At 31.7% G+C, this 24035-nt stretch overlaps 1 long non-coding RNA gene across 1 annotated transcript; it reads right to left on the bottom strand.

The window, feature by feature from the left end:
* Nucleotides 1-12278: 12278 nt before the first annotated feature.
* On the bottom strand, nucleotides 12279-13182 carry LOC119613353. The gene is made up of 3 exons (XR_005232224.1): nucleotides 12910-13182; nucleotides 12782-12840; nucleotides 12279-12390 (listed from the first exon to the last, which is right to left on the bottom strand). It is a non-coding gene; the product is annotated as an uncharacterized LOC119613353 (long non-coding RNA).
* Between the last annotated feature and the right edge of the window lie 10853 nt (nucleotides 13183-24035).

Below are 24035 nucleotides of genomic sequence, written 5' to 3' on the forward strand. Positions count from 1 at the left end.
TAGACTAGACTATAAACTATAGACTAAACTCTCGTTTTTTTATATTTATTTATAAGAAAAGCTTTTTTGCTTAAATAACCATTTATATGTAAATTTATTTATTAAATTTTAATTGAAACAAGTAATTTACGAAGCTAATTTATGTTTAAAACCACTATTACACTTTAATGCAGAGACTGCATGGAATATTTAATTGGAATTAAAAATGTCTAATAGACAACAAGTCAGAAAATTAATTTCGATAAATAATGACCCAATAAAATTATTAAAAAACGAGCATAAGATAGATAAAGCTGGACAGCAAAAGGAGGAGGAAAAACGAAAGTTTTTCGTTCACTCTAATGAGAAAATATATAGAGGGGAAATTTGAAAGACTTGATTCACAAAGAAAATTTGTTAAAAGTAAGAAAATGCAAACAATTTTAGACAATTTTTGATATTTTTTAAACTAATTTCTAAAATATTTTTAAAAAAATTATTAAAGTCTCTTTTTTGGGGTTTTCTTTCAATACAATTCTGTGTTAATTGAAATATTTGAAGTTTTAACTAAATAAATATGAACACATGGATGGACGGACGTTGGGTCCGTCTGTCATGTCTTGCTTGCGACTAGTAGGCAGCTACCATCAATCCAACATTTTTTTGTTATAAACAAATGAAAGCGTGAAAGTTATTGTTAAATGGTAAGAGTTATTTATTTATGTTTTTTCTTTAAACGTGATGATTGCACACAAGTGCAGCAGCCAAAAACTCTTTAAAGAAAACAATGCTTTTGAAAAAAAAAAAAAAAATGCATTTAACCATAAACTCTAACATACAAACTTCTTCTCTTCTTTTATTTTTACCCTTCTTTTACACGGAACATTAAAGTGTAAACAAAATAGAAAACAAATTGTTTTTGTTTAATGATTAATTAAATTAATAAAAGAAAAATATTAAACTTAAAAATTTAAGATGAAATTTAGTTCATAAAGTTTTAGAGCAGCTTGAACAAAACTTTAAACAAGTAAAAGTTTTTAAAAGTTTTCTTTGAGAGAAATGTAACAAAAATTATTAAGTGGGTTTTAAGGCTAAAGAAAATTCCAATAAAAACAATTAATTTTGATAAATTAAACTATTTTTAATAATCTAATAATGAAAATAAATCAAATGTTGTAACAAGCCCCAAACTAGACTAAATTATAGACGACTAGACTATAGACTAGGCGATGGAATAGACAATTGAATGGAATATACGATAGACTAGACGAGAAACACGATTATAGACTAGACTATAGAGTAGACTATGGACTAAACTAAAGACTACTCTAGACTATACACTAGGCGATGTAGTAGACTATAGACTAGTCGATAGACTAGAATATAGACTAGGCGATAGACTAGGCGATAGACTAGGCGATAGACTAGGCGATAGACTAGACTTTAGACTAGACTATAGACTAGACTATAGACTAGACTATAGACTAGACTATAGACTTGACTATAGACTTGACTATAGACTAGACTATAGACTTGACTATAGACTAGACTATAGACTAGACTATAGACTTGACTATAGACTTGACTATAGACTAGACTATAGACTAGACTATAGACTTGACTATAGACTAGACTATAGACTAGACTATAGACTAGACTATAGACTAGACTATAGACTAGACTATAGACTAGACTATAGACTAGACTATAGACTAGATTATAGACTAGACTATAGACTAGACTATAGACTAGACTATAGACTAGACTATAGACTAGACTATAGACTAGACTATAGACTAGACTATAGACTAGACTATAGACTAGAACTAGACTAACTAGACTATAGACTAGACTATAGACTAGACTATAGACTAGACTATAGACTAGACTATAGACTAGACTATAACTAGACTAGACTAGACTATAGACTAGACTATAGACTAGACATAGACTAGACTATAGACTAGACTATAGACTAGACTATAGACTAGACTATAGACTAGCTATAGACTAGACTATAGACTAGACTATAGACTAGACTATAGACTAGACTATAGACTAGACTATAGACTAGACTATAGACTAGACTATAGACTAGACTATAGACTAGACTATAGACTAGACTATAGACTAGACTATAGACTAGACTATAGACTAGACTATAGACTAGACTATAGACTAGACTATAGACTAGACTATAGACTAGACTATAGACTAGACTATAGACTAGACTAGACTATAGACTAGACTATAGACTAGACTATAGACTAGACTATAGACTAGACTATGACTAGACTATAGACTAGACTATAGACTAGCCTATAGACTAGACTATATACTAGACTATAGACTAGACTATAGACTAGACTATAGACTAGACTATAGACTAGACTATAGACTAGACTATAGACTAGACTATGACTAGACTATAGACTAGACTATAGACTAGACTACAGACTAGACTATAGACTAGACTATAGACTAGACTATAGACTAGACTATAGACTAGACTATAGACTAGACTATAGACTAGACTATAGACTAGACTATAGACTAGACTATAGACTAGACTATAGACTAGACTATAGACTAGACTATGACTAGACTATAGACTAGACTATAGACTAGACTATAGACTAGCTATAGACTAGACTATAGACTAGACTATAGACTAGACTATAGACTAGACTATAGACCAGACTATAGACTAGACTATAGACTAGACTATAGACTAGACTATAGACTAGACTATAGACTAGACTATAGACTAGACTATAGACTAGACTATAGACTAGACTATAGACTAGACTATAGACTAGACTATAGACTAGACTATAGACTAGACTATAGACTAGACTATAGACTAGACTATAGACTAGACTATAGACTAGACTATAGACTAGACTATAGACTAGACTATAGAGTAGACTATAGACTAGACTATAGACTAGACTATAGAGTAGACTATAGTAGACTATACTAGACTATAGAGTAGACTATAGAATAGACTATAGAGTAGACTATAGACTAGACTATAGACTAGACTATAGACTAGACTATAGACTAAACTATAGAGTAGACTATAGACTAGACTATAGAGTAGACTATAGACTAGACTATAGACTAGACTATAGACTAGACTATAGACTAGACTATAGACTAGACTATAGACTAGACTATAGACTAGACTACAGACTAGACTATAGACTAGACTATAGACTAGACTATAGACTAGACTATAGACTAGACTATAGACTAGACTATAGACTAGACTATAGACTAGACTATAGACTAGACTATAGACTAGACTATAGACTAGACTATAGACTACACTATAGACTAGACTATAGACTATAGTCAAAATTAGCAATTTTATTGAATAAATCAAGAAATTTTGCAAATTTTTATTTTATTACTGGAATTTACTTAAAAAATACAATTAAAATCTCTAAATATGTAATTAAATTGTACAAGCTATTAAAAAGTCTAATAAAAATCTATGTTAATGTTTTTAAAATTCTTTAAAAGAAATTTTTATTACCCGAATTTTTGCAAATTCCTAAAAATATTATTTCAAAAGCAATTATTTTTTTGATAGACATTAACATAAATGAAATTTTTTACGTTTTCTTATTTCAATCAAAACATTCATTTGAAATTATTGCCTTTAACAACTAATAATAATTATGCGAAATTATTTCATTTGAAAAAAAAAAAACAAACAAACACTCACACATGGCTCACATACTACAATAAGTAAATATACATTTCCTTCCAGTTTCCCGGCAAAATATGAAGTCATACGAGAGTAATTTATTTACAATCCAACACACAAACTTGAAAACAATTTAAATTTTTTAAATTAAAAAAAAACACTTGTTACAAGCTGATTGTTTGATATTTATTGTTGTTTTAGCTGCAATTTAAGTGTTACAAGAACAATGAGAAAAAACTCTAAATTTGAAAAAAACACTTTTTTTGATGACATACTCTTAAGATTTGAAAAATTAAAAATAAATCAACAAAAAACAACAACAACAAAGCTTAAGAACACAACAATTATTTAAAGCAAAACGTGTGGGGAATTATTTATGTAGAAGAACATATTTAGAAAATTCTAATGATTTTTTTAAAACTGAATAAAAAAAGGGGTAATCACAGACCCTCGTTTATAGAGACTAGACTTTACTCCTGTCTAGTTTACAAAAACTAGACTTTAGTCTATAAGGACTCGACTTTACTTCAGTCTAGTCTATAAAGATTAGACTTTACTTCAGTCTAGTCTATAAAGATTAGACTTTACTTAAGTCTAGTCTATAAAGACTAGACTTCACTTCTGTCTAATCTATAGAGACCAGACTTTTAGTCTATAGTCTAGTCTATAGTCTATAGTCTAGTCTATAGTCTAGTCTATAGTCTAATCTATAGTCTAATCTATAGTCTAGTCTATAGTCTAATCTATAGTCTAATCTATAGTCTAATCTATAGTCTAGTCTATAGTCTAGTCTATACTCTAGTCTATACTCTAGTCTATACTCTAGTCTATACTCTAGTCTATACTCTAGTCTATACTCTAGTCTATACTCTAGTCTATACTCTAGTCTATACTCTAGTCTATACTCTAGTCTATACTCTAGTCTATATCTATAGTCCTAGTCTATAGTCTAGTCTATAGTCTAGTCTATAGTCTAGTCTATAGTCTAGTCTATAGTCTAGTCTATAGTCTAGTCTATAGTCTAGTCTATAGTCTAGTCTATAGTCTAGTCTATAGTCTAGTCTATAGTCTAGTCTATAGTCTAGTCTATAGTCTAGTCTATAGTCTAGTCTATAGTCTAGTCTATAGTCTAGTCTATAGTCTAGTCTATAGTCTAGTCTATAGTCTAGTCTATAGTCTAGTCTATAGTCTAGTCTATAGTCTAGTCTATAGTCTAGTCTATAGTCTAGTCTATAGTCTAGTCTATAGTCTAGTCTATAGTCTAGTCTATAGTCTAGTCTATAGTCTAGTCTATAGTCTAGTCTATAGTCTAGTCTATAGTCTAGTCTATAGTCTAGTCTATAGTCTAGTCTATAGTCTAGTCTATAGTCTAGTCTATAGTCTAGTCTATAGTCTAGTCTATAGTCTAGTCTATAGTCTAGTCTATAGTCTAGTCTATAGTCTAGTCTATAGTCTAGTCCTATAGTCTAGTCTATAGTCTAGTCTATAGTCTAGTCTATAGTCTAGTCTATAGTCTAGTCTATAGTCTAGTCTATAGTCTAGTCTATAGTCTAGTCTATAGTCTAGTCTATAGTCTAGTCTATAGTCTAGTCTATAGGTCTAGTCTTATAGTCTAGTCTAATCTAGTCTCTAGTCGTCTATAGTCTAGTCTATAGTCTAGTCTATAGTCTAGTCTATAGTCTAGTCTATAGTCTAGTCTATAGTCTAGTCTATAGTCTAGTCTATAGTCTAGTCTATAGTCTAGTCTATAGTTCTAGTCTATAGTTAGTCTATAGTCTAGTCTATAGTCTAGTCTATAGTCTAGTTCTAGTCTAGTCTATAGTCTAGTCTATAGTAGTCTATAGTCTAGTCTATAGTCTAGTCTATAGTCTAGTCTATAGTCTAGTCTATAGTCTAGTCTATAGTCTAGTCTATAGTCTAGTCTATAGTCTAGTCTATAGTCTAGTCTATAGTCTAGTCTATCTAGTCTATAGTCTATAGTCTAGTCTATAGTCTAGTCTATAGTCTAGTCTATAGTCTAGTCTATAGTCTAGTCTGTATAGTCTAGTCTAGTCTAGTCTATAGTCTAGTCTATAGTCTAGTCTATAGTCTAGTCTATAGTCTAGTCTATAGTCTAGTCTATAGTCTAGTCTATAGTCTAGTCTATAGTCTAGTCTATAGTCTAGTCTATAGTTAGTCTATAGTCTAGTCTATAGTCTAGTCTATAGTCTAGTCTATAGTCTAGTCTATAGTCTAGTCTATAGTCTAGTCTATAGTCTAGTCTATAGTCTAGTCTATAGTCTAGTCTATAGTCTAGTCTATAGTTAGTCTATAGTCTAGTCTATAGTCTAGTCTATAGTCTAGTCTATAGTCTAGTCTATAGTCTAGTCTATGTCTAGTCTATAGTCTAGTCTATAGTCTAGTCTATAGTCTAGTCTATAGTCTAGTCTATAGTCTAGTCTGATAGTCTAGTCTATAGTCTGTCTATAGTCTAGTCTATAGTCTAGTCTATAGTCTAGTCTATAGTCTAGTCTATAGTCTAGTCTATAGTCTAGTCTATAGTCTAGTCTATAGTCTAGTCTATAGTCTAGTCTATAGTCTAGTCTATAGTCTAGTCTATAGTCTAGTCTATAGTCTAGTCTATAGTCTAGTCTATAGTCTAGTCTATAGTCTAGTCTATAGTCTAGTCTATAGTCTAGTCTATAGTCTAGTCTATAGTCTAGTCTATAGTCTAGTCTATAGTCTAGTCTATAGTCTAGTCTATAGTCTAGTCTATAGTCTAGTCTATAGTCTAGTCTATAGTCTAGTCTATAGTCTAGTCTATAGTCTAGTCTATAGTCTAGTCTATAGTCTAGTCTATAGTCTAGTCTATAGTCTAGTCTATAGTCTAGTCTATAGTCTAGTCTATAGTCTAGTCTATAGTCTAGTCTATAGTCTAGTCTATAGTCTAGTCTATAGTCTAGTCTATAGTCTAGTCTATAGTCTAGTCTATAGTCTAGTCTATAGTCTAGTCTATAGTCTAGTCTATAGTCTAGTCTATAAGTCTAGTCTATAGTCTAGTCTAGTCTAGTATAGTCTAGTCTATAGTCTAGTCTATAGTCTAGTCTATAGTCTAGTCTATAGTCTAGTCTATAGTCTAGTCTATAGTCTAGTCTATAGTCTAGTCTATAGTCTAGTCTATAGTCTAGTCTATAGTCTAGTCTATAGTCTAGTCTATAGTCTAGTCTATAGTCTAGTCTATAGTCTAGTCTATAGTCTAGTCTAGTCTATAGTCTAGTCTATAGTCTAGTCTATAGTCTAGTCTATAGTCTAGTCTATAGTCTAGTCTATAGTCTAGTCTATAGTCTAGTCTATAGTCTAGTCTATAGTCTAGTCTATAGTCTAGTCTATAGTCTAGTCTATAGTCTAGTCTATAGTCTAGTCTATAGTCTAGTCTATAGTCTAGTCTATAGTCTAGTCTATAGTCTAGTCTATAGTCTAGTCTATAGTCTAGTCTATGGTCTAACTTCTAAAGTCTAGTCTATCGTATTATGTATTCTATTTTATAGTTTATTCTGTAGTCTAGTGTGTATTCTGTTCTATAGTCTTTATATAAACTGTGTTTATCCCTATTGTTAAATTGACTTATTTGAGTCAACTAATTTGCTAAAGAATGTTGTCATCTTTTAAAAAAAATGTTTTTTCAATACTCGTACAAATATAGCTTTGCATATTTGAGTCGACTGTCTGTAGAATGTCGATTTAAACAAATTGTTGGTTAAGGCAATTAACTATTAGTTATTCGCATATAATTTAAAAAAACAAATTCAAGAAGATATCTTACAATAAGCTTTGAAACAAACACACCCTAAAATTGACATCATGTTTTTGTTGTGTTCAGGTGTTTTGGATTTCAATATTTGTTGTATTTGAATGTGTTTATGCATAATTTTAATCAGCACTTTTTTTGTGGGTATCAGCTTAAAGCGTCGCGTCTCCTCTCAATGTTTGTATATATTTTTACATATTTTTGAAATCGGTATTCATTGAGGTTTGTTATTTAAAAGAGTCTTATAACTGTGGGTATTTGATTTTTGTTGTATTTGCAAAATTTTTTGTGTTTTTTTTTCATTAATTTATATTGAACAGGTTTCTTCTTGACTTGTCTATACAACGGGTTTTGGTTGTTAATACATTTTTTTTATATTTAACTGTAAAATTATTGCAAAAATTTTGCTAGACATGCATAGACAAGTCTTTAATGTTTTAGCAACAGGTGTAAACTGGTTTATGTTTGTTAAGTTTTAGTGGTAAACTTCGCGCACTCAAACCAAAACAAAAACATTGAAAAGGATGGTATGTTTCACACTTAAAACTAAAGTATTGAATGAAAACTTTTTAAAACAATGAAATAATAAATAAATTTCAAAAAAATTAAATGAATTTCCTTTCCAATTTCTCTCGATTTAAGTTTTCTTAATATTTTGTTTAGCTAAATAATCAATTTTTTTTTAAATTAGTTTTCCCTGCAATTAATACTTTGTTAGTTTAACTATTGTTTTATAACATTCCTCATTATTACTATTATTATTATTATCGATGAAGTCATTATATGATTTCATTAGAAAATCAAATGAAATTTTAGCTGCTCATATTACCATAAATAATAATAACGAAATTACCTCAGAGCTGGGTAACAAAAACTATAAAATAGCTAAATAATAACAACACTTTCATAACCTATTAAGTACTTTTCCTCATTCTCCCAAAACAAAATTTTCTAAACTATCATTTAAATGAAAATCTTTGAAAATTATTTAACCAATAGTGCGTTCACACTAACAAATATTTGATGTAATAATACAAAACCACAATTTTTTTAAATCTTACTTAATTTTTGTTAAAATTTTATTGATTCTTTTTTCAAACACACAATTTTTGTTGTATTTTCTACCAGTTACTAAAAAAAAAAAAAACTATAAATATTTTTATTCCAATTCAGCCAAGTATTCGTTTATCTATCTATTAGGCGTATTTTTTCTTATTCATTCAAAATTTAAACTGTTAATTGCCTTAAAGGCAAAAACAAAAACAACTGTAATATTTAAATGATCATTAGTTAACAAGCTAGACAAGTTTAATAGTTATTTAAATCGACATATTTTTAACTAAAATATGTAAATATATTATTTTATGATTATGCTGATATTACTAAGACTGGACAATAATCTAGAAAATCTATCCTATAGTTTAATCTATAGTCTATTTCACATGCTATAGACTGGACTTTAATACAATATATTGTCCGTACTCTAGTCTTTTTTAAAGTATGGTACCAAGTCTATTCTATAGTGTGGATTAAAGTCTATTCTATATTCTTGTCTCAAGCCTATTCCATAATCTAGACTATAATCTAGTCTACAGTTTAGACTATAATCTAGTCTACAGTTTAGACTATAATCTAATCTATAGTCTAGACTATAATCTAATCTATAGTCTAGACTATAATCTAGTCTATAGTCTAGACTAAAATAGTCTATAGTCTGGACTATAATCTAGTCTACGGTCTGGACTATAGTCTAGTCTACGGTCTGGACTATAGTCTAGTCTATAGTCTGGACTATAAACTAGTCTATAGTCTGGACTATAGTCTGGTCTTTAGACTGGACTACAGTGTCTGGACTATAAACTAGTCGATAGTGTGGACAATAGTCTAGTCTATAGTCTGGACTATAGTCTATAGTCGGGACTATAGTGTAGTCTATAGTCTAGTCTATAATCTGCACTATAGTCTAGTCTATAGTCTGGACTAGTCTAGTCATTAGTCTGGAATATAGTCTGATCTTAAGTCTGGACTAGAGTCTGGTCTATAGTCTTGACTATAGTCTAGTCTATAGTCTGAACTATAGTCCAGTCTATAGTCTGTATTATAGTCTGGTCTATAGTCTAGTCTATAGACTATTCTACGGTTTGGCTTATAATTTAGTCTTTAGTTTAGACTATAGTCTAGTCTACAGTCTGGACTAGTGTCTAGTCCATAGTCAGGAATATAGTTTTGCGTATAGTCTGGACTATAATCTCTTCTATATTATTACGTCTGTTCTTTGGATGAGTGCACCATCCTATAGTCTGCACTAGTCAATAGTCTGGACTATAGTTTAGTCAGTAGTGTAGCTCTAGTAAATAGTGTAGTCTATAGTCTAATCCGTAGTCTTGTTTATATTCTAGTCTATAGTCTAGTCTATAGTCTAGTCTAAAGTCTAGTATATAGTATAGTCTATAGTCTAGTCTATAGTCTAGTCTATAGTCTAGTCTATAGTCTAGTCTATAGTCTAGTCTATAGTCTAGTCTATAGCCAGTCTATAGTCTAGTCTATAGTCTAGTCTATAGTCTAGTCTATAGTCTAGTCTATAGTTTAGTCTATAGTCTAGTCTATAGTCTAGTCTATAGTCTACTCTATAGTCTATAGTCTAGTCTATAGTCTAGTCTATAGTCTAGTCTATAGTCTAGTCTATAATCTAGTCTATAGTCTAGTCTATAGTCTAGTCTATAGTCTAGTCTATAGTCTAGTCTATAGTCTAGTCTATAGTCTAGTCTATAGTCTAGTCTATAGTCTAGTTATAGTCTAGTCTATAGTCTAGTCTATAGTCTAGTCTATAGTCTAGTCTATGTCTAGTCTAGTCTATAGTCTAGTCTATAGTCTAGTCTATAGTCTATAGTCTAGTCTATAGTCTAGTCTATAGTCTAGTCTATAGTCTAGTCTATAGTCTAGTCTATAGTCTAGTCTATAGTCTAGTCTATAGTCTAGTCTATAGTCTAGTCTATAGTCTAGTCTATAGTCTAGTCTATAGTCTAGTCTATAGTCTAGTCTATAGTCTAGTCTATAGTCTAGTCTATAGTCTAGTCTATAGTCTAGTCTATAGTCTAGTCTATAGTCTAGTCTATAGTCTAGTCTATAGTCTAGTCTATAGTCTAGTCTATAGTCTAGTCTATAGTCTAGTCTATAGTCTAGTCTATAGTCTAGTCTATAGTCTAGTCTATAGTCTAGTCTATAGTCTAGTCTATAGTCTAGTCTATAGTCTAGTCTATAGTCTAGTCTATAGTCTAGTCTATAGTCTAGTCTATAGTCTAGTCTATAGTCTATAGTCTAGTCTATAGTCTAGTCTATAGTCTAGTCTATAGTCTAGTCTATAGTCTAGTCTATAGTCTAGTCTATAGTCTAGTCTATAGTCTAGTCTATAGTCTAGTCTATAGTCTAGTCTATAGTCTAGTCTATAGTCTAGTCTATAGTCTAGTCTATAGTCTAGTCTATAGTCTAGTCTATAGTCTAGTCTATAGTCTAGTCTATAGTCTAGTCTATAGTCTAGTCTATAGTCTAGTCTATAGTCTAGTCTATAGTCTAGTCTATAGTCTAGTCTATAGTCTAGTCTATAGTCTAGTCTATAGTCTAGTCTAGTCTAGTCTATAGTCTAGTCTATAGTCTAGTCTATAGTCTAGTCTATAGTCTAGTCTATAGTCTAGTCTATAGTCTAGTCTATAGTCTAGTCTATAGTCTAGTCTATAGTCTAGTCTATAGTCTAGTCTATAGTCTAGTCTATAGTCTAGTCTATAGTCTAGTCTATAGTCTAGTCTATAGTCTAGTCTATAGTCTAGTCTAGTCTAGTCTAGTCTAGTCAATAGCATAGTCTATAGCGTTGTCTATAGTCTAGTCTATTGTCTTGTCTTTGGTATAGTCTATAGTTGAGTTTAAAGCCTAATCTATAGCATAGTTTATAGTCAGGCTTATAGGCTAGTTTTTTATAGTAGTCTATATTAAATATTAATATAGTAGTCTATATTAAAGTCCAGTCTATAGTTGAGTTTACAGTCAATTCTATGGTCTAATATACAACCTAGTCTATAGGATAGTCTATGGTCTAGTCTATAGTATAGTTTTTACTCTAGTCAATAGTGTAGTCAATATTGTAGTCTATAGTTTAGTCTATAGTCTGGTCTATAGTCTAGTCTATAGCCTAGTCTATAGTTTAGTCTATAGCCTAGTCTATAGTTTAGTCTATAGCCTAGTCTATAGTGTAGTCTATAGTCTAGTCTATAGTGTAGTCTATAGTCTAGTCTATAGTCTAGACTATAGTCTAGTCTATAGTCTGGTCTATAGCCTAGTCTCTAGTCTATAGTCTAATATATAGTCTAGTCTATGGTCTAGTCCTTAGTCTAGTCTATAGTCTAGTCTATAGTCTTTGTCTTGTTTAAAGTTTGGAATGCAGTCTAGATTCGAATCTATTCTAAATTTTATAGTCTAGTGTATGTCTAGTCTATATTCTGCTCTAAATTCTAGTCTATAGTCTAGTTTATAGTCTGATCTACAGTCTGATCTATATTCTGATCTATAGGCTAGTCTACATTCTAGTTTTAAGTCTTGTCTATATAACCTAGTCAATAGCCATCTCTATAGTCTAATCTATAGTCTAGTCTATCAAATTTAGTTAAATCTTTTTTTTTTTTAATATTTGACCTGTGCTTCACTTTAATCTTTCACAAAAATCTTACTTTAAATACCAAAAATATTTTTATTTTTATAGCTATTAATAAAATGTTTAATAAAGCCTTAACACTAGGCTTAACACACTGACTTACCTTTTTCAATTAAACGTTGATTAAATGAAAAATATGCAAATTAATCCCAAATTAAGGAATGAGTATTTCTTTTTATTTATATTAAACGATCCTCTGCTAACAAACTGCAATAAATCCGTATAGATAAAGGAATTAAAGAAATTATTTGACACACTATTTTTTAGCTTTTAAATTAAAAAACCAGTTGAAATTAAAGATTTTTAAAATATTAATAAATTTGAAACCAGTTTAGTAATTAGATAAATATTTATTTTTGAATTTTAGATATTTTTTTTTTGGGTAAAACTTTAGTTAGAAAAAACTTGTTTTAAAATTGAAATTTTATTTAAATTTTTGTTTAATTTATGTTAAAAGATTTGGTTGTGTTTTTAAAATTTTTATAATTTTTTGAAATTCTTTTTTGGAATTTTTTGGAATTTTTTTTTAAACTTTTTACGGCACTTGGTTATAATAACAGTTTTTAAACGTTTATTAATTATCCGTTGTAATACCAACCAACGTTAAGACAACAAACAGCAACTGCTGGCAAAACCGGACTCGCGTAAAATGCAACTCTAAAAATATTAATAGAAAAAACCGTCAAAATATACGAAAGACACCCAAAAACAAACTGTTTTGCTCACTTTATTTTGTTGTTTTTTTTTCTTCTTTAACCAATCAATAATCCAAGTTTTTAAAGAGAGTTTTGTTATAGTTTTTGTTGTTGTTGCAGTTTTATTTTAAACCTCGTTTAAACACAGTAATGCAGTAGAGTTTAAGAAATAGTTAAATTGTTGTTGTTATTGTGCTGTACATACAATAAAACGCGAACGCGTGCGTTTCAATTTGAAGCCCAAGAATACGTGTTGTTCGTGCGTAGCTTACCAAACGAAGACTAGTTTCAAGACATTCACTAAACGAAGCTACAAGCTAAAAAATACAGCAACAACAATGTATGGTTTACTTAAAGCTTTAGGCGATAAAAGCTATAGCCAAGCTTAACCAAACATACAAATCGGGTTTTTTTTTTCTTCTAAACGAAGACAAAAATAAACTTCGTACAAGTAAAGTAAACAAAACAAACCAAAACAAACCAACAGAAAACAAGTTCTTCTTTATTTAATACAAAAATTTAACAACAAAACAAAAAAATTACATATTTTTAAAACTCACTCCCGCCACCACCACCACCTTATCAAACCCCTTTTTTCCTTTAACTAAAAATTTCATATTTTTAGCAAAAACTTACCAAATTGGCAGCACTTTAAATATTACATTCTTTCAAATATGAGACACTCACTAACAACAATAGCAAATTTTGAACGTGATAAAATGCGCTTAATATGGTCAAACTACAAAAAGCAAGTGACATTTTCCACTAAAAAAAACAACATTATTTGTAGCAAAATTTATTTGTTTTCTTGAAATATGATAAAAATAAGCCAAAATAAATATTAATATCTAGACATAAATCTCAAATAAAAAGTGACTGTTAGGTAAAATGTGAAAAATTAAATACAAATGTTAACACACAAACCATAAACTGGCATCTGATCTAAATATCGAATACACTATAAAGCAGACTATAGGCTAGACTATAGTACAGACTATAGGCTAGACAATAGTACAGACTATGGGCTAGACTATAGTACAGACTATAGGCTAGACTATAGTACAGACTATAGGCTAGACTATAGTACAGACTATAGGCTAGACTATAGTACAGACTATAGGCTAGACTATAGTACAGACTATAGGCTAGACTATAGTACAGACTATAGGCTAGACTATAGTACAGACTATAGGCTAGACTATAGTACAGACTATAGGCTAGACTATAGTACAGACTATAGACTAGACTATAGTACAGACTATAGACTAGACTATAGTACAGACTATAGGCTAGACTATAGTACAGACTATAGGCTAGACAATAGTACAGACTATATGCTAGACAATAGTACAAACTATAGATTAGACTATAGACTAGACTATAGTACAGACTATAGACTAGACTATAGTACAGACTATAGACTAGACTATAGTACAGACTATAGACTAGACTATAGTACAGACTATAGACTAGACTATAGTACAGACTATAGACTAGACTATAGTACAGACTATAGACTAGACTATAGTACAGACTAGACTAGATTATAGTACAGACTATAGACTAGACTAGACTATAGTACAGACTATAGACTAGACTATAGTACAGACTATAGACTAGACTATAGTACAGACTATAGACTAGACTAGACTAGACTGTAGTACAGACTATAGACTAGACTATAGTACAGACTATAGACTAGACTAGACTGTAGTACAGACTATAGACTAGAATAGACTAGACTGTAGTACAGACTATAGACTAGACTATAGTACAGACAATAGACTAGACTAGACTATAGTACAGACTACAGACTAGACTATAGTACAGACTATAGACTAGACTAGACTAGACTATAGTACAGACTATAGACTAGACTAGACTAGACTGTAGTACAGACTATAGACTGGACTATAGTACAGACTATAGACTAGACTAGACTGTAGTACAGACTATAGACTAGAATAGACTAGACTGTAGTACAGACTATAGACTAGACTAGACTATAGTACAGACAATAGACTAGACTAGACTATAGTACAGACTACAGACTAGACTAGACTATAGTACAGACTATAGACTAGACTAGACTATAGTACAGACTATAGACTAGACTATAGTCCAGACTGTAGGCTAGACTATAGTTCAGATTATAGATTAAACTATAGTCCAGACTATAGACTAGACTATAGTTCAGATTATAGACTAGACTATAGTCCAGATTATAGACTAGATTATAGTCTAAGACTGATCACAGATTTTCATTATTTAGGCTCTAGCTCTTCTAGTTTCGCCAGAAAATTAACTTTTAGTTTTTTAATCAAAACTCGAGTTTTGGTAAGAAAAAAAAGTGATCACAGATTTTCATTATTTAGGCTCTAGCTCTTCTAGTTTCGACAGAAAATGGACTTTTAGTTTTTCACTCAAAAATCGAGTTTTGGTAGGAAATAAAAGTGATCACAGATTTTCATTATTTAGGCTCTAGCTCTTCTAGTTTTGCCAGAAAATGGACTTTTAGTTTTTCACTAAAAAGTGATCACAGATTTTCATTATTTAGGCCCTAGCTCTTCTAGTTTCGCTAGAAAATGGACTTTTAGTTTTTCACTGAAAAATCGAGTTTTGGTAGGAAATAAAAGTGATCACAGATTTTCATTATTTAGGCCCTAGCTCTTCTGGTTTCGCCAGAAAATGGACTTATAGTTTTTGAATCAGAAATCGAGTTTTGTTCGGAAATAAGACTGATCACAGATTTTCATTATTTAGGCCCTAGCTTTTCTAGTTTCGACAGAAAATGGACTTTTAGTTTTTCACTCAAAAATTGAGTTTTGGTTGGAAATAAAAGTGATCACAGATTTTCAGTATTTAGGCTCTAGCTCTTCTAGGTTCGCCAGAAAATGGACTTTTAGTTTTTCACTCAAAAATCGAGTTTTGGTTGGAAATAAAAGTGATCACAGATCTTCATTATTTAGGCCCTAGCTCTTCTAGTTTCGCCAGAAAATGGACTTTTAGTTTTTCACTCAAAAATCGACTTTTGGTAGGAAATAAAAGTGATCACAGATTTTCATTATTTAGGCTCTAGCTCTTCTAGTTTCGCCAGAAAATGGACTTTTAGTTTTTGACTCAAAAATCGAGTTTTGGTAGGAAATAAAAGTGATCACAGATTTTCAGTATTTAGGCCCTAGCTCTTCTAGTTTCGCCAGAAAATGGACTTTTAGTTTTTCACTCAAAAATCGACTTTTGGTAGGAAATAAAAGTGATCACAGATTTTCAGTATTTAGGCCCTAGCTCTTCTAGTTTCGCCAGAAAATGGACTTTTAGTTTTTCACTCAAAAATCGACTTTTGGTAGGAAATAAAAGTGATCACAGATTTTCATTATTTAGGCTCTAGCTCTTCTAGTTTCGCCAGAAAATGGACTTTTAGTTTTTGACTCAAAAATCGAGTTTTGGTAGGAAATAAAAGTGATCACAGATTTTCATTATTTAGGCCCTAGCTCTTCTAGTTTCGCCAGAAAATCAGCATTTAGTTTTGCACTTAAAAATCGAGTTTTCACAGATTTTCATTATTTAGGCCCTAGCTCTTCTGGTTTCGCCAGAAAATGGACTTTTTGTTTTTCACTCAAAAATCGAGTTTTGGTAGGAAATAAAAGTGATCACAGATTTTCATTATTTAGGCCCTAGCTCTTCTAGTTTCGCCAGAAAGTGGACTTTTATTTTTTCACTCAAAAATCGAGTTTTGGTAGGAAATGAAAGTGATCACAGATTTTCATTATTTAGGCCCTAGCTCTTCTAGTTTCGCCAGAAAATGGACTTTTAGTCCAAAGTGATCACAGATTTTCAGTATTTAGGCCCTAGCTCTTCTAGTTTCGCCAGAAAATGGATTTTTAATTTTTCACTCAAAAATCGAGTTTTGGTAGGAAATAAAAGTGATCACAGATTTTCAGTATTAAGGCCCTAGCTCTTCTAGTTTCGCCAGAAAATGGACTTTTAGTTTTTCACTCAAAAATCGAGTTTTCGTTGGAAATAAAAGTGATCACAGATTTTCAGTATATAGGCCCTAGCTCTTCTAGTTTCGCCAGTGAACTTTTAGTTTTTCACTCAAAAATCAAGTTTTGGTAGGAAATAATACTGATCACAGATTTTCATTACTTAGCTCTTCTAATTTCGCCAGAAAATGGACTTTTAGTTTTTCACTCAAAAATCGAGTTTTGGTAGGAAATAATACTGATCACAGATTTTCATTATTTAGGCTATAGCTCTTCTAGTTTCGCCAGAAAATGGACTTTTAGTTTTTCACTCAAAAATCGAGTTTTGGTTGGAAATAAAAGTGATCACAGATTTTCATTATTTAGGCTATAGCTCTTCTAGTTTCGCCAGAAAAGTGACTTTTAGTTTTTCACTCAAAATTCGAGTTTTGGTTGGAAATAAAAGTGATCACAGATTTTCAGTATTTAGGCTCTAGCTCTTCTAGTTTCGCCAGAAAATGGACTTTAAGTTTTCCGCTCAAAAGTCGAGTTTTGGTAGGAAATAATAGTGATCACAGATTTTCATTATTTAGGCTCTAGCTCTTCTAATTTCGCCAGAAAATGGACTTTTAGTTTTTCACTCAAAAATCGAGTTTTGGTTGGAAATAAAAGTGTTCACAGATTTTCAGTATTTAGGCCCTAGCTCTTCTAATTTCGCCAGAAAATGGACTTTTAGTTTTCCACTCAAAAGTCGAGTTTTGGTAGGAAATAATAGTGATCACAGATTTTCATTATTTAGGCTCTAGCTCTTCTAATTTCGCCAGAAAATGGGCTTTTAGTTTTTCACTCAAAAATCGAGTTTTGGTTGGAAATAAAAGTGATCACAGATTTTCAGTATTTAGGCTCTAGCTCTTCTAGTTTCGCCAGAAAATGGACTTTTAGTTTTTCACTCAAAAATCGAGTTTTGGTTGGAAATAATAGTGATCACAGATTTTCAGTATTTAGGCCCTAGCTCTTCTAGTTTCGCCAGAAAATGGACTTTTAGTTTTTCACTCAAAAATCGAGTTTTGGTAGGAAATAATAGTGATCACAGATTTTCAGTATTTAGGCTCTAGCTCTTCTAGTTTCGCCAGAAAATGGACTTTTAGTTTTTCACTCAAAAATTGAGTTTTGGTTGGAAATAAAAGTGATCACAGATTTTCAGTATTTAGGCTCTAGCTATTCTAGGTTCGCCAGAAAATGGACTTTTAGTTTTTCACTCAAAAATCGAGTTTTGGTTGGAAATAAAAGTGATCACAGATTTTCAGTATTTAGGCCCTAGCTCTTCTAGTTTGGCCAGAAAATGGACTTTTAGTTTTTCACTCAAAAATCAGTTTTGGTAGAAAATAAAAGTGATCACAGATTTTTATTATTTAGGCTCTAGCTCTTCTAGTTTCGCCAGAAAATGGACTTTTAGTTTTTCACTCAGAAATCAAGTTTTGGTAGAAAATAAAAGTGATCACAGATTTTCACTATTTAGGCCCTAGCTCTTCTAGTTTCGCCAGAAAATGGACTCTTAGTTTTTCACTCAAAAATCGAGTTTTGGTAGGAAATAAAGGTGATCACAGATTTTCATTATTAAGGCCCTAGCTCTTCTAGTTTTGTCAGAAAATGGACTTTTAATTTTTCAGTCAAAAGTAGAGTTTTGGTAGGAAATACAAGTGATTACAGATTTTCATTATTTAGGCTCTAGCTCTTCTAGTTTCGCCAGAAAATGGACTTTTAGTTTTTCACTCAAAAATCGAGTTTGGGTAGGAAATGAAAGTGATCACAGATTTTCAGTATTTAGGTCCTAGCTCTTCTAGTTTCGCCAGAAAATGGACTTTTAGTTTTCCCTCAAAAATCGAGTTTTGGTAGGAAATAAAAGTGATCACAGGTTTTCATTATTAAGGCTCTAGCTCTTCTAGTTTCGCCAGAAAATGTACTTTTAGTTTTTCACTCAATAATCGAGTTTTGGTAGGAAATAAAAGTGATCACAGGTTTTCATTATTAAGGCTCTAGCTCTTCTAGTTTCGCCAGAAAATGTACTTTTAGTTTTTCACTCAAAAATCGAGTTTGGGTAGGAAATGAAAGTGATCACAGATTTTCAGTATTTAGGTCCTAGCTCTTCTAGTTTCGCCAGAAAATGGACTTTTAGTTTTCCCTCAAAAATCGAGTTTTGGTAGGAAATAAAAGTGATCACAGATTTTCATTACTTAGGCCCTTCTTTTAGCCTTTAGCTCTTCTAGTTTCGCCAGAAAATGGACTTTTAGTTTTTTACTCAAAAATCGAGTTTTGATAGGAAATAAAAGTGATCACAGGTTTTCATTATTAAGGCTCTAGCTCTTCTAGTTTCGCCAGAAAATGTACTTTTAGTTTTTCACTCAATAATCGAGTTTTGGTAGGAAATAAAAGTGATCACAGATTTTCATTATTTAAGCCCTAGCTCTCCTAGTTTCGCCTAAAAATGGACTTTTAGTTTTTCACTCAAAAGTGATTACAGATTTTCACTATTTAGGCTCTAGCTCTTCTAGTTTCGCCAGAAAATGGACTTTTAGTTTTTCACTCAAAAGTGATCACAGATTTTCAGTATTTAGGCCCTAGCTCTTCTAGTTTCGCCAGAAAATGGACTTTTAGCTTTTCACTCAAAAATCGAGTTTTGGTTGGACATAAAAGTGATCACAGATTTTCAGTATTTAGGCCCTAGCTCTTCTAGTTTCGCCAGAAAATGGACTTTTAGTTTTTCACTCAAAAATCGAGTTTTGGTTGGACATAAAACTGATCACAGATTTTCATTATTTAGGCCCTAGCTCTTCTAGTTTCGCCAGAAAATGAACTTTTAGTTTTTCACTCAAAAATCGAGTTTTGGTAGGACATAAAAGTGATCACAGATTTTCATTATTTAGGCTCTAGCTCTTCTAGGTTTGCCAGAAAATGGACTTTTAGTTTTTCACTCAATAATCGAGTTTTGGTTGGACATAAAAGTGATCACAGATTTTCATTATTTAGGCTCTAGCTCTTCTAGTTTCGCCAGAAAATGGACTTTTGGTTTTTCACTCAAAAATCGAGTTTTGGTAGAAAATAAAAGTGATCACAGATTTTTATTATTTAGGCTCTAGCTCTTCTTGTTTCGCCAGAAAATGGACTTTTAGTTTTTCACTCAAAAATTGAGTTTTGGTTGGAAATGAAAGTGATCACAGATTTTCACTATTTAGGCCCTAGCTCTTCTAGTTTCGCCAGAAAATGGACTTTTAGTTTTTCACTCAAAAATCGAGTTTTGGTAGGAAATAAAAGTGATCACAGATTTTCAGTATTTAGGCTGTAGCTCTTCTAGTTTCGCCAGAAAATGAACTTTTAGTTTTTCACTCAAAAATCGAGTTTTGGTTGGAAATAAAACTGATCACAGATTTTCATTATTTAGGCCCTAGCTCTTCTAGTTTGGCCAGAAAATGGACTTTTAGTTTTTCACTCAAAAATCGAGTTTTGGTTCGAAATAAAACTGATCACAGATTTTCATTATTTAGGCCCTAGCTCTTCTAGGCTCTAGCTCTTCTGGTTTCGCCAGAAAATGGACTTTTAGTTTTTCACTCAAAAATCGGGTTTTGGTAGGAAATGAAAGTGATCACAGATTTTCATTATTTAGGCCCTAGCTCTTCTAGTTTCGCCAGAAAATGGACTTTTAGTTTTTCACTCAAAAGTGATCACAGATTTCCATTATTTAGGCTCTAGCTCTTCTAGTTTCGCCAGAAAATGAACTTTTAGTTTTTCACTCAAAAATCGCGTTTTGGTAGGAAATGAAAGTGATCACAGATTTTCATTATTTAGGCCCTAGCTCTTCTAGTTTCGCCAGAAAATGGACTTTTAGTTTTTCACTCAAAAGTGATCACAGATTTTCAGTATTTAGGCCCTAGCTCTTCTAGTTTCGCCATAAAATGGACTTTTAGTTTTTCACTCAAAAATCGAGTTTTGGTAGGAAATGAAAGTGATCACAGATTTTCATTATTTAGGCCCTAGCTCTTCTAGTATCGCCAGAAAATGGACTTTTAGTTTTACACTCAAAAGTGATCACAGATTTCCATTATTTAGGCTCTAGCTCTTCTAGTTTCGCCAGAAAATGGACTTTTAGTTTTTCACTCAAAAATCGAGTTTTGGTTGGAAATGAAAGTGATCACAGATTTTCACTATTTAGGCCCTAGCTCTTCTAGTTTCGCCAGAAAATGGACTTTTAGTTTTTCACTCAAAAGTGATCACAGATTTCCATTATTTAGGCTCTAGCTCTTCTAGTTTCGCCAGAAACTGGACTTTTAGTTTTTCACTCAAAAATCGAGTTTTGGTAGAAAATAAAAGTGATCACAGATTTTCATTATTTAGGCTCTAGCTCTTCTAGTTTCGCCAGAAAATGGACTTTTAGTTTTTCACTCAAAAATCGAGTTTTGGTTGGAAATGAAAGTGATCACAGATTTTCACTATTTAGGCCCTAGCTCTTCTAGTTTCGCCAGAAAATGAACTTTTAGTTTTTCACTCAAAAATCGAGTTTTGGTTGGAAATGAAAGTGATCACAGATTTTCAGTATTTAGGCCCTAGCTCTTCTAGTTTCGCCACAAAATGGACTTTTAGTTTTTCACTCAAAAATCGAGTTTTGGTTGGAAATAAAAGTGATCACAGATTTTCAGTATTTAGGCCCTAGCTCTTCTAGTTTCGCCAGAAAATGGACTTTTAGTTTTTCACTGAAAAATCGAGTTTTGGTAGAAAATAAAAGTGATCACAGATTTTTATTATTTAGGCTCTAGATCTTCTAGTTTCCCCAGAAAATGGACTTTTAGTTTTTCACTCGAAAATCGAGTTTTGGTTGGAAATAAAAGTGATCACAGATTTTCACTATTTAGGCCCTAGCTCTTCTAGTTTCGCCAGAAAATGGACTTTTAGTTTTTCACTCAAAAGTCGAGTTTTGGTTGGAAATAAAAGTGATCACAGATTTTCATTATTTAGGCCCTAGCTCTTCTAGTTTCGCCAGAAAATGGACTTTTAGTTTTTCACTCAAAAATCAAGTTTTGGTAGGAAGTAATGGTGATCACAGATTTTCATTATTTAGCCTTTAGCTCTTCTAGTTTCGCCAGAAAATGGACTTTTAGTTTTTCACTCAAAAATCGAGTTTTGGTAGGAAATGAAAGTGATCACAGATTTTCAGTATTTAGGCCCTAGCTCTTCTAGTTTCGCCAGAAAATGGACTTTTAGTTTTTCACTGAAAAATCGAGTTTTGGTAGAAAATAAAAGTGATCACAGATTTTCATTATTTAGGCCCTAGCTCTTCTAGTTTCGCCAGAAAATGGACTTTTAGTTTTTCACTCAAAAATCGAGTTTTGGTAGGAAATAAGAGTGATCACAGATTTTCATTATTTAAGCCCTAGCTCCTCTAGTTTCGCCAGAAAATGAACTTTTAGTTTTTCACTCAAAAATCGAGTTTTGGTTGGAAATAAAAGTGATCACAGATTTTCAGTAGTTAGGCCCTAGCTCTTCTAGTTTCGCCAGAAAATGGACTTTTAGTTTTTCACTCAAAAATCGAGTTTTGGTAGGAAATACAAGTGATCACAGATTTTCATTATTTATTATTTTTCATAATCGAGTTTTGGTAGGAAATAAAAGTGATCACAGATTTTCAGTATTTAGGCCCTAGCTCTTCTAGTTTGGCCAGAAAATGGACTTTTAGTTTTTCACTCGAAAATCGAGTTTTGGTAGGAAATAAAAGTGATTACAGATTTTCAGTATTTAGGCCCTAGCTCTTCTAGTTTCGCCAGAAAATGGACTTTTAGTTTTTCACTCAAAAATCGAGTTTTGGTAGGAAATACAAGTGATCACAGATTTTCATTATTTATTATTTTTCATAATCGAGTTTTGGTAGGAAATAAAAGTGATCACAGATTTTCATTATTTAGGCCCTAGCTCTTCTAGTTTCGCCAGAAAATGGACTTTTAGTTTTTTACTCAAAAATGGAGTTTTGGTAGGAAATAAAAGTGATCACAGATTTTTATTATTTAGGCTCTAGCTCTTCTAGTTTCGCCAGAAAATGGACTTTTAGTTTTTCACTCAAAAATCGAGTTTTGTTACGAAATAAAAGTGATCACAGATTTTCAGTATTTAGGCCCTAGCTCTTCTAGTTTGGCCAGAAAATGGGCTTTTAGTTTTTCATTCAAAAATCGAGTTTTGGTAGGAAATAAAAGTGATCACAGATTTTCATTATTTAGGCTCTAGCTCTTCTAGTTTCGCCAGAAAATGGACTTTTAGTTTTTCACTCAAAAATCGAGTTTTGTTAGGAAATATAAGTGATCACAGATTTTCATTATTTAGGCTCTAGCTCTTCTAGTTTCGCCAGAAAATCAACATTTAGTTTTTCACTCAAAAATCGAGTTTTGGTAGGAAATAAAAGTGATCACAGATTTTCATTATTTAGGCTCTAGCTCTTCTAGTTTCGCCAGAAAATGGGCTTTTAGTTTTTGACTCAAAAATCGAGTTTTGGTAGGAAATAAAAGTGATCACAGATTTTCATTATTTAGGCCCTAGCTCTTCTAGTTTGGCCAGAAAATGGACTTTTAGTTTTTCACTCAAAAATCGAGTTTTGGTTGGAAATAAAAGTGATCACAGATTTTCAGTATTTAGGCCCTAGCTCTTCTAGTTTCGCCAGAAAATGGACTTTTAGTTTTTCACTTAAAAATCGAGTTTTGGTAGGAAATAATAGTGATCACAGATTTTCATTATTTAGGCCCTAGCTCTTCTAGTTTGGCCAGAAAATGGACTTTTAGTTTTTCGCTTAAAAATCGAATTCTGGTAGAAAATAAAAGTGATCACAGATTTTTATTATTTAGGCTCTAGCTCTTCTAGTTTCGCCAGAAAATGGACTTTTAGTTTTTCACTCAAAAATCGAGTTTTGGTAGGAAATAAGACTGATCACAGATTTTCATTATTTAGGCTTTAGCTCTTCTAGTTTCGCCAGAAGATGGACTTTTAGTTTTTCACTCAAAAATCGAGTTTTGGTTGGAAATGAAAGTGATCACAGATTTTCACTATTTAGGCCCTAGCTCTTCTAGTTTCGCCAGAAAATGAACTTTTAGTTTTTTACTCAAAAATCGAGTTTTGGTTGGAAATAAAAGTGATCACAGATTTTCAGTATTTAGGCCCTAGC

The sequence above is a fragment of the Lucilia sericata genome, unplaced genomic scaffold (assembly GCF_015586225.1).
Source record: "Lucilia sericata isolate MDLA Ls3-8-SP2 unplaced genomic scaffold, ASM1558622v1 Contig002080F_arrow, whole genome shotgun sequence".
In the NCBI taxonomy this organism is placed as follows: domain Eukaryota; kingdom Metazoa; phylum Arthropoda; class Insecta; order Diptera; family Calliphoridae; genus Lucilia; species Lucilia sericata.